The sequence below is a fragment of the Pleurodeles waltl genome, chromosome 10, assembly GCF_031143425.1.
Source record: "Pleurodeles waltl isolate 20211129_DDA chromosome 10, aPleWal1.hap1.20221129, whole genome shotgun sequence".
Classification (NCBI taxonomy): Eukaryota; Metazoa; Chordata; class Amphibia; order Caudata; family Salamandridae; genus Pleurodeles; species Pleurodeles waltl.
This window is the reverse complement of record NC_090449.1, coordinates 50,952,532-50,969,421: the sequence shown is the minus strand read 5'-3', so window position 1 is coordinate 50,969,421 and position 16,890 is coordinate 50,952,532. Positions and strand designations below refer to the sequence as shown.

General features: G+C 47.7%; 1 pseudogene; it reads right to left on the bottom strand.

Annotated features, from left to right (window-relative positions):
• Nucleotides 1-16,890, bottom strand: part of LOC138262361 (E3 ubiquitin-protein ligase SIAH1-like) — a 119,798-nt pseudogene that overhangs the window by 45,677 nt on the left and 57,231 nt on the right.

Below are 16,890 nucleotides of genomic sequence, written 5' to 3'. Positions count from 1 at the left end.
CCGCATGTCTGGATCTTCGCCCAGCAGCAAGGGGACAGCCAGCCCACCCCCTGGGAAGAGGAGCAGAAGGCGGAAGGGCCGCCGCAGGAGCCCGCCTTCTACATCCCCCCCGGACACCACCCAGAGACAGTCACCAGCCACAGCTCCAAAGGGAGGAAAGGGCCACAGGGCCACGACTAAGGAGGGCAAGGGCAGCAAGTCGGAGAGGTCAGGCAGCAGGCCTGCTGCCCAGGAGGAGCCCACAACCCCCATAGCCGCTGCCCCGGGAGGAACCGGCACAGCTGCCCCGGGAGAGCCCACCACCCCCATAGCCGCTGCCCAGGGAGGACCCAGCCCAGCTGGCCAGGAGGGCCCCACCACCCACAGCCCAGGAGGGCATTGAAGGAGCACCATCCCCGCTGCCCAGGAGGGCACCACCAGGCAATTAGCAGTTAGCCATAGACCGGCCGCCGTCTCAAGCACCGCTGAACTGGGCCCTTCAAGGCAAGGACAGCTGAACTGGGCCCCGCCGTCTCAAGCACCGCTCCGCTGGGCCCCGCCGTCTCAAGAACCGCTGAACTGGGCCCTTCAAGGCAAGGACTGCTGAACTGGGCCCCGCCGTCTCAAGCACCGCTCCGCTGGGCCCCGCCGTCTCAAGCACCGCTGAACTGGGACCTTCAAGGCAAGGACCGCTGAACTGGGCCTCGCCGTCTCAAGCACCGCTCCGCTGGGCCCCGCCGTCTCAAGAACCGCTGAACTGGGCCCTTCAAGGCAAGGACCGCTGAACTGGGCCCCGCCGTCTCAAGCACCGCTGAACTGGGGCCTTCAAGGCAAGGACCGCTGAACTGGGCCCCGCCGTCTCAAGCACCGCTGAACTGGGCCCTTCAAGGCAAGGACCGCTGAACTGGGCCCCGCCGTCTCAAGCACCGCTCCGCTGGGCCCCGCCGTCTCAAGAACCGCTGAACTGGGCTCTTCAAGGCAAGGACCGCTGAACTGGGCCCCGCCGTCTCAAGCACCGCTGAACTGGGCCCTTCAAGGCAAGGACCGCTGAACTGGGCCCCGCCGTCTCAAGCACCGCTGAACTGGGCCCTTCAAGGCAAGGACCGCTGAACTGGGCCCCGCCGTCTCAAGCACCGCTCCGCTGGGCCCCGCCGTCTCAAGAACCGCTGAACTGGGCCCTTCAAGGCAAGGAGCGCTGAACTGGGCCCCGCCGTCTCAGGAACCGCTGAACTGGGCCCTTCAAGGCAAGAACCGCTGGCCCTTTGGCAGACGTGGCAGGGCAGGATCTATCTCGGGTAGGGCTGCAGGATGTCCTCTGGCCAACTTGCCTCCTCCAGTGGCAGTGGGGTCTGTTATGGACTGTATGGACTGTGGCTTTGCTCTCCCCAGGATGGCCCAGTGGGCAGGCCACCCACTGTATGGACTGTATGGACTGTGGCTTTGCTCTCCCCAGGATGGCCCAGTGGGCAGGCCACCCACTGTATGGACTGTATGGACTGTGGCTTTGCTCTCCCCAGGATGGCCCAGTGGGCAGGCCACCCACTGTATGGACTGTATGGACTGTGGCTTTGCTCTCCCCAGGATGGCCCAGTGGGCAGGCCACCCACTGTATGGACTGTATGGACTGTGGCTTTGCTCTCCCCAGGATGGCCCAGTGGGCAGGCCACCCACTGTATGGACTGTTTGGACTGTGGCTTTGCTCTCCCCAGGATGGCCCAGTGGGCAGGCCACCCACTGTATGGACTGTTTGGACTGTGGCTTTGCTCTCCCCAGGATGGCCCAGTGGGCAGGCCACCCACTGTATGGACTGTATGGACTGTGGCTTTGCTCTCCCCAGGATGGCCCAGTGGGCAGGCCACCCACTGTATGGACTGTTTGGACTGTGGCTTTGCTCTCCCCAGGATGGCCCAGTGGGCAGGCCACCCACTGTATGGACTGTATGGACTGTGGCTTTGCTCTCCCCAGGATGGCCCAGTGGGCAGGCCATCCACTGTATGGACTGTTTGGACTGTGGCTTTGCTCTCCCCAGGATGGGCCAGTGGTCATGGAGTCCCCTCGTGGATCTGGCGTCGTGTACTCAAGTGGCTGAGGTGCCCCCCCTTCCCTTCCCCCTGAGGTGCCTGTCCTATTTTCTTTCTGATGCCCCTGCAGTGTTCTCTCCGTGGAGTTCTTGTCGTGGGACTGGGCCTTGCCCCTTTGCACAGGACCCCTGTGATCCACGGACAGTGGTTGGACTACATTTAGTAGCTGTATATATTTTGTACATAGTTTATTTATTTATTGGGATTACTGGTGTCCATATTTCAATATATCTGCCCGTTTATGATCTCTTATTTTGGTCTTTGCATTATTTCGGTGGGGGGTGGTTTGTGGGTTGTGACAGTGATCTGTGGGAATGCATTGATGTGTGTGTTGTAGTGGGTGTGGGTGGGTGGGTGTGTGCCGGTAATCTTTTCCCTCCCCTGTGTCGTAGGTGCAGTACTCACCGATGTCTTCCGCGCCGCCGGGCGTGCTCCTGGTATATGAGCAGGTATAGGAGTGCGGGGATGACCTGCAACCCTGGGTCCATACTGCCGGAATCTCGCGTGGAGTGCGTAGAGGTGAGCGTTTTCCCGTTCGTAGTCTGTTTCCGCCGTGTTCTTATCGGCGGTGCTCCCGCCCCGGAAAAGGTGGCGGATTGGTGGGTCGTAATAGGGTGGGCGGTACATTGTCTGCCGCCTGGCTGTTGGCGGGAACCGCCGCGCTGTTTGTTTGTACCGCCGTGGCGGGCGGAGTGTTAAGTTGGCGGTCTGTGTTGGCGGTTCCCGCCAGGGTCAGAATTGCATATTTTAGACCGCCGGCCTGTTGGCGGCTTGGCCGCCGCTTTATCACTGACCGCCAGGGTCAGAATGAGGGCCATAGTATGCTGGACTTTTTCATAGCGTTACACCACTGGTGCACACCTCAGTTAGTGGAGCTTGGTGTAAAACGCAGTCCATCACTGCTACAAAACTATTAGGTTTTCAGAATAACTTCTCTTATACCAATGAGTCTAAGACTGAGTGGTTCCTCGGCCCTCTCCTCAAACTTATGTTAGCGAGCCGCCTTGCCATCCATGAAGTTGTTCCTCTCTTCCTCTCCAAACATTTATTTCCTACTTTTCATTGCAGTGCTACACTATCCCAGTATTCTTTCTTTCCAATGTTGACTTCCTCAATGCTCCTTATTTTCATTAATTGTATAAGCAAATAATCAACCACTTCTTCCTCCTGCCAATGTTTATATTCACACTTACATCAAGCAATTTGGCTTGAAAGGACTGGAAAAGTTGTTTACAGGCCACAATCAACTTTTGTGTTAAAATTATCTTAGAAGAAAGGAAATGTTTTTAACCTCAACTTTGGACCATCATCTTGAATCTTGCTTGATCATTGATTGAGATAATTTGGTTTGTTTATGAATTAGCTATGCACTATTAATTTGAAACTTGGGAGTGTGTAGAGTTTTGTCAAAAAGACTGTATTGCAGAAGGCAACCCGGTGGCTGTCCTCCAGATTAGATTGTGGGGGTTTATCACTTGTTTACTCGAGCACCTCAGGTGAAACATGGTAGAATTCAATTTTGCATGGGGATGATGGTGTGTGCAGTATCTCATGTGTAGCTCAAATGTCACTTGTAAATTATCTCTCAAACACTGTGTCACTTCAAAGACTTCCAGGCACCACCTTGCAAGATTAGAATAGCTCATTGTTCATCTTTCATCTTTCAACCCACTTAAATGTCTCACAGGGTTGCACAGCCACCCCTGTTTTCCCTTGCATCTTGCACTTTCCACTTGGCCACATGGTCCAAATCACTTGGCAGATTTTCCCCATGTCCTTCCACTGTGGCTATCTGCTGCTTTGCTCTAGTCTCCAGTGATGAAAGGTTGTTTGAGGCTGTGGGAAGATGTGGAATCATAAACAGAGTGAAGTATTAGAAGAGAGCAGGCAGATGGTCAAGAAGCAAGAGCTAATTGATGGGGGCTTCAACAAAGTAATAAGAGAGTCCAGCTAGACACACGTCACAGAAAATCAATCAATCAATCGAAAAAACTTTTAGAGTGCGCTACTCACCCGTGAGGGTCTCAAGGCGCTGGGAGGGGGGGCAGGGAGGGTCACTGTTCGAACAACCATGTCTTGAGGTTCTTTCTGAAGAGCAGGAGGTCTTTGGTTTTGCGAAGGTTGGTGGGGAGGGAGTTCCAGGTTTTGGGGGCGAGGTAGGAGAAGTACTTGCCTCCTGTGGTGGTGCGTTGGATGCAGGGGACTGTGGCTAGGGCGAGGTCAACTGATCGGAGGTTGCATGTGGAAGTGTGGAAGTTCACTCTTTCGTTGAGGTAGGTTGGGCCGGTGTTGTGGAGGGATTGGTGAGCGTGGATGAGAATCTTAAATGTGATTCTCTTGTCTATGGGGAGCCAGTGCAGGGATTTGAGGTGTGGTGAGATTCGTTCGTGGCGGGGAGGCCAAGGACGAGGCGTTCGTCTGTGTTCTGGATTCTCTGGAGTTTGAGTTTGAGTGTGGTGCCGGCGTAGAGGGCGTTACCGTAGTCTAGTCTGCTGCTGATGAGTGCATGGGTGACTGTCTTCCTGGTTTCTGGGGGAATCCATTTGAAGGATTTTTTTAGAGTGTGGAGTGTCTGGAAGCAGGAGGAGGTTAGAGCATTGATTTGCTGTGTCATGGAGAGGGAGGGGTCCAGGATGATGCCGAGGTTGCGTGCCTGGTTTGCGGGGGTGGGTGCGGGGTCTAGGGCGGTGGGCCATCAGGAGTCGTCCCATGTGGTTTTGTTGGGTCCGAAGATGATGATCTCGGTTTTGTTGGAGTTGAGCTTGAGGTGGTTAGGGGTCATCCAGTTGGCGGTGTCGAGGAGAGCGGCGTGTAGGTTGGTTTTGGCGGTGGTGGGGTTGCGGGTGAGGGAGAGGATGAGTTGGGTGTCATCTGCGTAGGGGAGGATAGTGATTCCGTGTGCTCTGAGGATGTTGGCTAGGGGGATCATGTAGATGTTAAAGATTGTGGGGCTGAGGGAGGACCCTTGGGGGCCTTCGTAGATGCTCTTGGCAGTGGTGGAGTGGAAGGCGGACTCTCTGGGTCCAGTCGGTGAGGAAGGAGGTGAGCCAGTCTAAGGCTTTGTGGCGAATTCCTATGTTGTGGAGGCGTGTGCGGAGTGTATGGTGGCAGACGGTGTCAAAGGCTGCAGAGAGGTCTAGGAGGATAAGTGCAATGGTCTCGCCTTTGTCGACTTTGGTCCTGATGTCGTCCGTGCATGCGATGAGGGCCGTTTCCATGCTGTGGTTCTTGCGGAACCCGGATTGTGAGGGTTCAAGAGTGTTGTTTGCTTCGAGGAAGTGGGATAGGCAGGCGTTGACTAGTTTCTCTGCAACCTTGACGTGGAAAGGGAGGAGGGAGATGGGGCAGTAGTTGGAGAGGATCTCCGGGTCGGAGAGTGGTGATTTCTGCATGCTTCCAGGGGTCTGGGTAGGTGGCGGAGTCGAAAGAGGGGTTGATTATTTTGCGGAGTATGAGGGCGATGGTTGGGCTGGCTTTGTTGTAGATGCGGAAAGAGGGTAAAAAGGTGGAACAGAGAAAAGGAGGAAGAAGTAGAGAATGTAAAAAGTGAACAAGAAGAGGATAGAAGAAGATACCAGAAACTGTGGTGTTACTTTGGATAAATAAAGGATATGGAGTGGATGAAATGTAGCAAGGGATACAGTCATTGGCAGGTTGGAAAATGTAGGGAAGACAGAAAGGAATTATAAGTAAGATTGTTGGAATAGGAAACATTATTATTGAGAGGTATGAGGTGCAGAGTAATATTAAGATCATATAAAGTGACTCAAAAGATTCTTGGAAGTGAATATGTTTTATGCTCAATCCAGACATGTCTCACTTGGGCCTTATGAAAACTCTAGGGTTGTACCTGATGGCTGCAAAAAATATGCAGTGGTGGATGTAAAATCCTGCAAAAAGAGCAGAAAATTTAAGAGAAAAAAGAATGTTCTAAAGAAGAAGAAAGGAAATTGGTGAAGAGCCTGAGAGTTCCAGCTACTATAGAAAGCAAAAGGTTGACATGTCTCTCAAGCGCTTTTTAAGAATAATAAAGTGATAGCAGTATGCCAACATCTAAATGCTTGTAAGTGGATAAGGCAAACCCAGTTTGGTGGTATGGGGTTATTATGGTATCACAAGAAGCCTAGGCCAAGAGGTAGAGGAAGAATGTATGCAATGTGTGAAACTGGACATGAATCTTTGACTCAGACAAGCCTGACTTTCGACAGTCCTATTTGAGACAATGTTTAAATGTGTGTGGATGGAGTAGGTAACCTTTGTGTCATTTCAAAGTGTCGGTAGAGATCAGAGGACGGATGTTGGAAATCTGAATGTGGGCACGTCATTCTGGTCAAAGTCCACACCAAAAGCAATTGCAGGGACAAGAGTTGGGCTGCTCATGTAAAAATATTAAAAATCTAGATTCGAGAAATGGGGACATGAGTTTAACACAGTTATTGCTGTTGCTAGGTTTGCAAAGGTAATAAAGGGGCTTTCCTTTCTAGCAATTAACATGGGCTAGTATAACTGGATGTCAGTCTCAGCTGTAGAACTGAGAAAGATAATTTAAAGGTATTTTCTGATAATAAATTGTGGATGGCACAGACTGCACACGATAAGAATGAAAAAATTATAGACTAAAATGAGAAAGGGTTTGAGGAAACTGGCAGGGTAAGGGAAGACTGGAAGTATATTTAGAGTTAGTTGGCTGGTGCAGCAGCAAGAAGAGTACTTAATGGTCCAAAGTTGGAAGACTTGCCAGGTAAGTGTTTGCGTTTGCTCAAATAAAATGGACTCCACCAATCTTACTTAGGAACTGGATGATACTTTGTGAAAGGGATGGGGAATCTAGGTCCATACTTTAAAAAACAGGTTGAAAAAGGGTGTGCTGAAATGATTATCACCTGGAAGAGTTTGTTCTGGGTGACTAAAGAGAAGGGATGTTGCCGATAGGTTTACTGCAGTTCTTAGGTTGTCTGTAGGAGAAGGAAATGGCAACACTGGTAATGCAGATTGGCATTCTGGCTCGAGGATATCAAAAGCTAAAGGAGGTGCACTGACATGTTGCAAGAAGTGTTTTTTTTATTGATGGGGATCAAAATCAGACAGGGACTCGATTCAATTAAAGAGAGAGAGTCTCTGCCACCCTAAAGGGAGAGAAATCACAGCGAGGGAAAACAGCATATCTTTGCCTATACTGGATACATGAACCATCTAAGATGATTGGTTAGCAATACCGGTAGGAAAATGAGCAGCATCCGAAGATTAACTTAATGCATCATTATGATTCGATAATATTAATGAGATGCTAAAATATGTTAGTGTTACTCTGCTTGGTTAGATTAACGTAATGATCCTCCTTAGAACTTAATTGAGGGCTGGAAGGACATACCAAAATTTGAACCTCTGACTTTCAGATTAAACCCAGATCTCAGCAGTACATGCATTCATTCACAGAGGCATTCTGCTGACAAAGATAAACAATCAAAGAAAGGTTTCTGTTCTTTACCGTATTTCTTATGTCATTCTGGGCCATATGTACAAACACATTTTCCCATTGACACAGAATGGGAAAAACCTTTTGCTACATCTGGCCCTCTGTCTCTATAAGCGTGACTCACAATGGTAAGTTATACTTTTAAGTAAGTTTACTCTTTGCAGTAAGTTTACTACTTTCGATAGTCTGAAACTTTGAGTGTAACCTTACTACAATGTTGCATGTTTCCACCTTCAGAGTAATGCAGTTGGCTTACTCTTGCATGGGTGGATGACATCCTCCCTAAACTCCCCCCTGACCCTCCCTAAACCAGTCTTACTCCTCCTTAATACCATCCCCATTAGTAGTAAATCTGCAGTTATCAAACTGCAGTTTGAGAATAAGGCACATAGGCGGTCATTCCGACCGTGGCGGTCGGCGGTGAAGCAGCGGTAAGACCGCCAACAGGCTGGCGGTCTTTTTTCTAGTATTCTGACCATGGCGTTTACCGCCATGGCCAGCCGCCGCTTCACCGTTCCGACCGCCACGGCGGTAACGACCGCCGGGCTCGAGACCTGGGTCTCCAGCCCGGCGGTCGTCACATACCGCCGGCGGAATTCCGACCCGCCTGACCCCGGCTTACCGCCATGGATTTCATGCAGTTTGGAACCGCCATAAAATCCATGGCGGTAAGCACCATCAGTGCCAGGGAATCCCTTCCCTGGCACTAATAGGGGTCTCCCCCAGCCTCCACCCCCACCCAACTCCCTCCCCTACGCCCCCACCACCCCTGCCACCCCCAAAAGGTTGCAGGACCCCCCACCCCGATCCCCAACACATACACACACATACACACATACACGCATGCATACATGCACGCATTCATGCACATACACACACCCCCCGCATTCATGCACGCATTCATGCACTTACACACACCCCCCACATTCATGCACGCATTCATGCACTTACACACACACCCCGCATTCATGCACTTACACACACCCTCCGCATTCATGCACGCATTCATGCACGCACTCAACCGCCCCCTCCACATACACACACGCACACCCCCATGCACGCACACAACTCACAACACCCCCCTACCCCCCTTCTCCAACGGACGATCACCTTACCTGTTCCGGTGATCCTCCGGGAGGGAACGGGACCCATGGGGGCAGCACCGCCGACACCGCCACGCCAACAGAACACCGCCACAGCGAATCACAAGTCGTGATTCGCTGGGCGGTGTTCTGTTGGCGTGGCGGTGGAGGTGGAGCTACCTCCACTTCCCCGCCTGCCGCCAGTATGGCTGTTGGCGGCTCTTCGTCCGGAAACGGACGGAACGCTGCCAACAGTCGTAATGGCCTGTGCGGAAGACTGCCTGCACTGGCAGTCTTCCGTAGGGCGGTCCCTCAGCGGTCTCTTGATAAGACCGCCGAGGTCAGAATGACCGCCATAATGTGTTCTATCATCTAAGACAAGTGTAATAGACAGATAATGAGTACAGTTAATGAAGAACATCAAAATCATACTCACCCCAATATATTTTCCACCCCATAGAATGGCACTTTCATTGACGACTAGCTCTGAGCCTTTTGAAGCTCTGCCATTGTAGATTCCCACTTTCACAAAACTGCTGGTGTCACTGGATGTCATGTGCCAATAAAACAACTCAAATATTGATGGTGCGTCTCCATTTGAATCAAAAAGGAATTCACTTCCAGTTGGGCTCCTCATGCGAACATTCCTGACATAGTGTAACATCTGCATGTAAACCAGAACATATGAATTGAATGGGGATGAAGAAGACTTTTGTAAAGCAGTGTCCCAGATGTATTGGGTCTGTACAATCCAGAGACAGTGATATGGCATGGAGTAATACTTAATTTTTAATGAAGAAACCAGTGAAGTGTCAATACAAAGGTGCACTTACCTGCCATGGATGAAAGTTTTTAGGATCTGCACAAGACCTGTTGGAAAATGGACCTTCTTGATGATTGCAAAGGAGTACATCATCCAGTGCCATGGCCAAGGCATAGATGGCTTTGTATGCATAGTAAGGAATGGTGAAGTCTTTAACCTCAAACACCGAAGCATCAAGTGACTCCAACTTCTCTGTCCCAGTGCAGAATTCATTCGCAGCTGTCATGTTCTTTCCATATGTTTCATTTAATGCATCCTCCCATATACAATTAAAAACTTGTTCCCAGAACGTCTTCAGGAAGATATCCTTAGAGCCCTTCAATGGATCAATGTTGTAAAGGAAGTCTTTGAACCCAGGGATTTCACCCCTGTGTGCTACCATTCCTAGTGTACCATTCAATGTTTTCCAAAGGTTCCTCTGTGAAAAAACTGTTGAAGGAATCCAACTAGTTGTTCCTACCCATATTTTTCTGGTCATCCCTTGCACAGATTTCTCATTTAGAACTAGGGAAATATCCACTGGAAATGCAAAACACACAACTACATTGGAAGAGGATTTTTGAATAATGTTAGTGACACGGGCTAAGGTGGACCTTTTGGTTTGTGTGGGGAGAGTCTCAAAGAATTCAATGCAAATCCCATTTTTTGCTGCTTCTTCCTTAAACTTGTGGCTGCCCTGGAGACCAAGGTCATTATCTGAGACCAGAACTCCAACCCATGTCCACCTATAGTGAAGAAGTAACTGCATCAAAGCCTCTGCCTGTAAAGAGCCGCTTCCAACTGTCCGTAAGAAAGAAGGGAACTGGGTTTTGTCACTTAACATAGGGAGTCCTGCAGCATAACTGATCTGTAGTGGATAAAACACTTTTGTTGTATTACTAAGCATAGAACAGTTTCTCGCAGTAAGTTCAGTTATGTTTGCTTTGGAAAAAGGAAGCATTTTTAAAGGTTACTAATCACAGGGTATTTACTCATAAATGAAAACAATTGCACTGGTGTGAGAAAGTAGCCTCTTTCTAGCATGGTTAACGCATTTGTGGCCTGTTTGTCAGTGTTTGTCAGTGTGTTTTTACTGTGTCACTGGGATCCTGCTAGTCAGGACCCCAGAGCTCACAGTTTGTGGCCTACATGCCAGTGTGTTTTACTGTTTTGTCAATATCCTTCACTGTGTCACTGGAGTCCTGCTAACCAGAACTCCAGTGCTTCTGCTCTCTTTGATTGCAAATTTGTACTTACATACTCGTAAACCAGTATTCCACTCCAAATTGTAACCCAGTATTCCACTACAAATTGGAATACTGGACCTCCCTTATAAGTCCCTAGTATATGGTACCTAGGTACCCAGGGCATTGGGGTTCCAGGAGATCCTTATGGGCATCAGCATTTCTTTTGCCACCCATAAGGAGCTCATACAAACACTTCTTCAGGGCTGCCATTGCAGCCTGAGTGAAATGGTGTAAGCACTATTTCACAGCCATTGTCACTGCACCAGGTCTCTTATAAGTCACCTATATATCTATTCTTCAGACGCTGAAGTGTAGGTGCATAGTACCTGGGTGTGAGTGCACCCCTGCACTAGCAGAGGTGCCCCCACATCGTCCAGGCACATTTTCTCAAGACTTTGTGAGTGTGAAGACATCATTATAAGTGTGCACTACATATAGGTCCATACATATATGTAGCTTCACAATGGTAACTCCAGAACTTCAGTGCCTTTGCTCTGCTTCCAAATTAGTCACTATAGTTTAGTGACTTCATATTCCAATTCCAATTGGCACACTGGACCCACCCATAAGTCCCTAATATATGGTACCTAGGTACCCAGGGCATTGGGGTTCCAGGAGATCCTTATGGGCTGCATCATTTCTATTGCCACCCATAAGGAGCTCAGACAAACCCTTTCACAGGACTGCCACTTCAGCCTGCATGAAATAGTGCACACACTATTTCACACCCATTTTCACTGCACTTAAGTAACTTATAAGTCACCTATTTGTCTAACCTTCATTTACTAAAGGCTAGATGAAAATTTACTAAGTGTGAGGGCACCCTTGCACTAGCAAAGGTGTACCCACATGGTCCAGGGCCAAATCCCCAGACTTCGTGAGTGCAGGGACGTAGTTACACGCGTGCACTACATATAGGTTCATACCTATATGTAGCTTCACAATGGTAACTCCAAATATGGCCATGTAAGGTGTCTAAGGTCATGGAATTGTCCCCCCATTCCAAATCTGGCATTGGGGAGCCAATTCCATGCATCCTGGGGGCTACAACATGGACCCCCAGAACTGCCAAACCAGCTCTCTGAGGCTTGCACTGCAGCTACAGCTGTGGCCACCTCACAGACCGGGTTCTGCTCTCCTGAGTTCTGAGCAGCTCAGTCCCAGGAAGGCAGAACAAAGCATTTCCTTTGTGAGGAGATTGTTACACCCTCTCCCTTCAGAAATAGGTGTTGCAGGCTTGGGAGGGGTAGCCTCCCAGAGCCTCTGGAAATGCTTTGAAGGCCACAGATGCCCTTGCATAAGCCAGTCTACACCGGTTCAGGGACCCCCAGGCCCTGCTCTGGCATGAAAGTGGACAAAGGAAAGGGGAGTGATCACTCCCCTGTCCATCACCACCCCAGGGGCGGTGCCCAGAGCTCCTCCAGAATGTCCCTGGGTTCTGCCATCTTGTTTTCAGGATTCTCAGGGAACTGTGGGAGCATCTGAGTGGCCAGCTCCAGCAGATGAAGTCAGAGACCCCTCCCTATAGGTGCTTACCTGGTTAGGTGACTAAGCCCCCTCTCAGGGTTATTGAGGGTCTCTCCTATGGGTGTTTCCTCAGATTCGGTTTTGCAAGATTCCAGCAGGGTTCCTCTGCAACCTCTGCTCCACCTTCTACTGTTGGATCACCCGCAGAACTCCACAACTGCAACAGAGTATCCAAGAAGTCTACTGCAACTCTGTAGCTCCTGCCAGCAACTGCAACAGTTTCCAGGTTGTGCATGCTCTGAGGACTGCCTGTCTTCATCCTGCACCAGAAGGACCAAAGGAATCTCCTGTGGAGTGATGGAGTCACTTCCCTGCTTCAGCAGGCATCTCTCTGCAGTGGGTCCCCTCTCCTGACAATGAGCATGGATCCTGGAACACAGGTGGTAGACCAAAGTGACCCAGACTGTCCAAAGGTCCAACTGTCCATATTTGGTGGAGGTATGAGCTTGCCACCCTGAGCCAGGCAGTACCCATGTGCACCATATGTTTAGCAGCTCCTAGGGCTTCTGTGCTCTTCTCTAAGGAATCCTTCATGAACAGAGTAGCCAAAGTCCCCAGCACTCTATCTTGTGATGCTCAGCTCTCTGAGTTGTGTCTCCAGTGGCATGGGATCCTTTTATTTAGAGCTGCAATGACCACAAATTTGCAACTCCTTTGTCCTCATGTCCTGGGACTCCTGTGGGTGCTGTCTGGTCTTCTGAAGGCTCTCTGAAGTGCTGAGAGCCCCCTCTGTCTCCTCAGTCCGAGTTGAGACCCCCATGTACCTCCTCGGTCCAGGTAGCACCTCCTCATGCCAAATGCATCTTTTGCGTGAGCCAAGTCTTGTTGGCGGAATCCAATGGCGAAAAACAGCCTGCATTCTTCTACTCGATGTGGGACATCTCTTGCACCAAGCAGGAACCCACAGCTGTCTTCTTCTGTGCATTTCTGACTTTTTTCTTCCAACTGGAGAATCCTCTTTTCCACCTTCATCCAGGTTAGCAGGGGCTCCTGTTCTTCTTTGACTCTTCAGCTGTTCTTGGACTTGGTCTCCTCTCTCCATAGATCTTCAGGTCCAGGAATCCATCACTGGTGTCTTGCAGTCTTGCCTGATTTTTGCATAATCCTTCATCACGACTTCTAAAGTGTCCTGAGGAAACTTGCAGTAATTTACTCCTGCTTTCCTGGGCTCTGGGGTGGGGTAATTTACTTACCTTTGGTGTTTTCTTACACTCCCAGCACCCCTCTACACACTATTCTTGTCTAGGTGGGAAACCGACATTCGCATTCCACTATTTTAGTGTATGGTTTGTGTTTCCCCTAGGCCCATTGTAACCTATAGTGATTTTGTGTATAACACTTACATCCTAATTGAATATAGCCTCTACGATATTTTTGTCCTTGTGTCACTAAAATAAAGTACCTTATTTTTTTTGGTAACACTGACTATTGTCTTTGTTGTGTGTGAGTACTGTGTAACTACAGTGTTATTCCAAGAGCTTTGCATGTCTGTTATGCCTACAGCTACCCCTAGACAGCCTGGCGTATAGACACTGCCTACTCTTCACTAATAAGGGATAACTGGGCCTGGTATAAGGTGTAAGTACCTTAGGTACCCACTACAAACCAGGCCAGCCTCCCACAGATGGGAAATAAAATAAGTTAAGAAGGGGAGAAAGGGATAAAGGAAATATAGACGGTGCTAGGAAGAGATGAAAGAAGGAAGATTCGAACAAACAAAGAGAGGATAGAAAGTTAGAAGGAATAGAAGAGAGTGAGAGATGAAAGATGGGGAAGAGGAAATGAGAGTCAGAGGAAGGAATTATGGACTAAATACTCTAAAGAATAACTTGTTAAGGTATTAGAAAAATCTATATACAGCAACAGAGTATTCACAATACAAACCATGTACATTTGATTATTCAGCTAAATATGCTAAAAGAAAAGCTTGGCAAAATGTGCTCTCTGTTTGGCTGATGAAAGATCTCTAGCTCTTACCACAATGATTCTCTCTGTGCAGAATCTGGGAGCTCAGTCATGTCCAATGTTCAATACTGGACGAGTTTATCTAGACTGGGCAAAACAAGCCAGGACACAGGAGCTGGAGCTGAACAGGTTTACCAGTTTATGCCAGTAGACTTGGTCCCTTTAGCCCCTTGTGGATCTCTGCAATGTATTTTCTCTAGCTACACAATTATTGCTCATTGTTGGTTGTGTAGCAGTGATAGTACTCTCTAGATGAGTGTCATGTATTCCTGAGGAACTGTTCAAATAATCATTGGTGCTACACTAGTCAGGTGGATGCAATACTCCCCCACCCATCTCAAATGCTGCCAAAAAGGATCAAGGGTGAACAGCCTTGAAGATCCCCGATACCCACGACAGCCTCCCACTCCAGTGTGGTCTTCACCATGGTCTCTATAGCAGCTGGTGGTGGTACTGTGGATTGTTCACCACCTGTTCCCTGTGACTCCTTTAGTCGCTCTGCCACCTCTTCCTTTGTCCACGACCTGAGGTCATACCAACTCTTGTGTATTTCTTTTTAAGAGAGAAGTGGCTGACTCCAACAGCAATTATTTTGGCCTGTATTTCCTGCCAAATTATCTCCTTTTAGGATTCTGGCACAGTCATTGATGCCCTACCAAATAAGACACCATGGTGCAGATAGCACTCCTCAAAGAGGATTTCTAACTTCTAAGCAAATTTGAGTTTCCTCTTCCTCCCTGCAGTACTTTTGTATGTTGTTTGGCTGGCCATGACTGCACTTGCTCCGCCCATCTTGTTTGAACTCTACTCTGTGTGCTAGTTGGACTCCTCCTACACTCATATGTGGCACTTTCTGGTTCTTGTTCAGGGGGATTATTGTTTTTTCCCTAATTTACAGCCATGGTCGCTATTCGTGACTCTAATTCTTTATGTGTGACTTAATTGGCAAAACTGCCAGTAGGTAACAAGCCAAATACCAATTAAGTTAAACAGAAGTAGCAAACATAAAATTTGCAATGCGACTTGTTACCAGCTCTCAATTTGAACAGTCACATCGTACGTACATGTCAATTTGCGATTTGCAATGATTCTCAATTAGGTAAACACACATTTTTTCGTTGGTGCACATGGCCCCAGATGTACAAGGTAATTTGGCGCTGAGGAAGAGAAACACAGGAACACTTGCTGTTGCGGCTTTCGGTTGCTGTGTGACACAATTATTTATTTTAGGGGAGAAACAACGATCATATACTTTCGCACTTGTAATTTATCATATATATTTCTATTTTTCTGATTTTGTAAAAAAAAATTTTTTTTTAAATTTAAAGAACATTGTTTATCAAATATTCATTACAATCTCTAATCACTGCACATTCATTTTAAATGGTCTGACAGTGTTCAGAGATCTACATCCCGATTGCCCATAATGTCATAATCAGAATTTAAAACTGAGTCCACATCTTTGTGCTTCATAAGGACAAAACCCCTAAATCATTGAGATGCTACTGTATCCTTAATAGGTCTATTCCATTTATGTATAGACCATTGAATCAGGAGCACAGCCTCAGGCAACAGTTCCTTTATTGATTCATCCACTTCTCAAAGGCTGTGTAATAGCAAAACGAAAAATAAGAAAAAAATGCACATTTAAATAAAGGCAGTTAAAACATATTTAGTCTGAATTTGTTTTGCACTTTTATCATTTCATAGCAGTGATATCTATATCAATATATGTTTATATTTTTACCAGTATACATTACATGATCTTTGTTGCATGGAAGGCATATCTTCAAACATATACTCCAGCAATTAGATCTCAGGTAACAGATTCATGATAACATTATTCCTCAAGCTATATTCATACATATAAACCAGCAATTAGATTTCAGCTAACAGGTTCAATAGTTTTTCAACAGTTGCCAAGTTTTCATATAGCTTATGTGTGACATTTCAATGGTTTCAGGGTGTAAATGAGTAACATTCTACTGCTAAATGCGTGACACTTTGAGTGACACTTCCCCATGAGAAAATCAAAGAAACAACTAGGTTTGGTGCGCCAGCAAGCTTTCTGTTATTGTACTCAGACACAGAGCATAAAACATTCTCCAAATCAAGCAAGACCAGTTGGCGTTGAGGTTGATGGAAGAACAATTAAAAATAATTAGTTGTGAACTGAAATTAAAAATGTTTCACTTGTGAAACTATTAGACTGGATTAAACATTATTAAGGTATGTGGAAGGGGTGTAGTCTTTAGAGTGCTGCATTCACTCCCATCCGCCCTTTCACAACACTTTCCTCTCGTAGCCCTTACTCTTTTACCCACTTGAATTCTTTCTCTCCCCACATTGTTTTGAAATTTTCTATATATCTCACATACCATCTCCTTCCTCTTCATCACTATTTTTACGACCCGTCCTTCTTCATGCACCTCCATGCGACTCCCCTTTCTCATTCCCACATACACTCTTGCATCACTTGTAAACACATTTTCTTTTCCTTTGGAGCAGTCAATAATTCAATAATTAACAGTTCTGTAGCTCCTCTATAAGCTTTCAATATAATGATTAACATAATTTGCATTTGTGTTATGAGCGCTCTGACAAGAGGCCAACGATTGGATGAGCAGTTGTGTGACCTCCTGACAGGTACAGTGAGATCTCACACATCCTAGCACCAATGAGCAATCGTATTGCATCAATAACATGTATTCACATTCCGAACTTGCCCTGA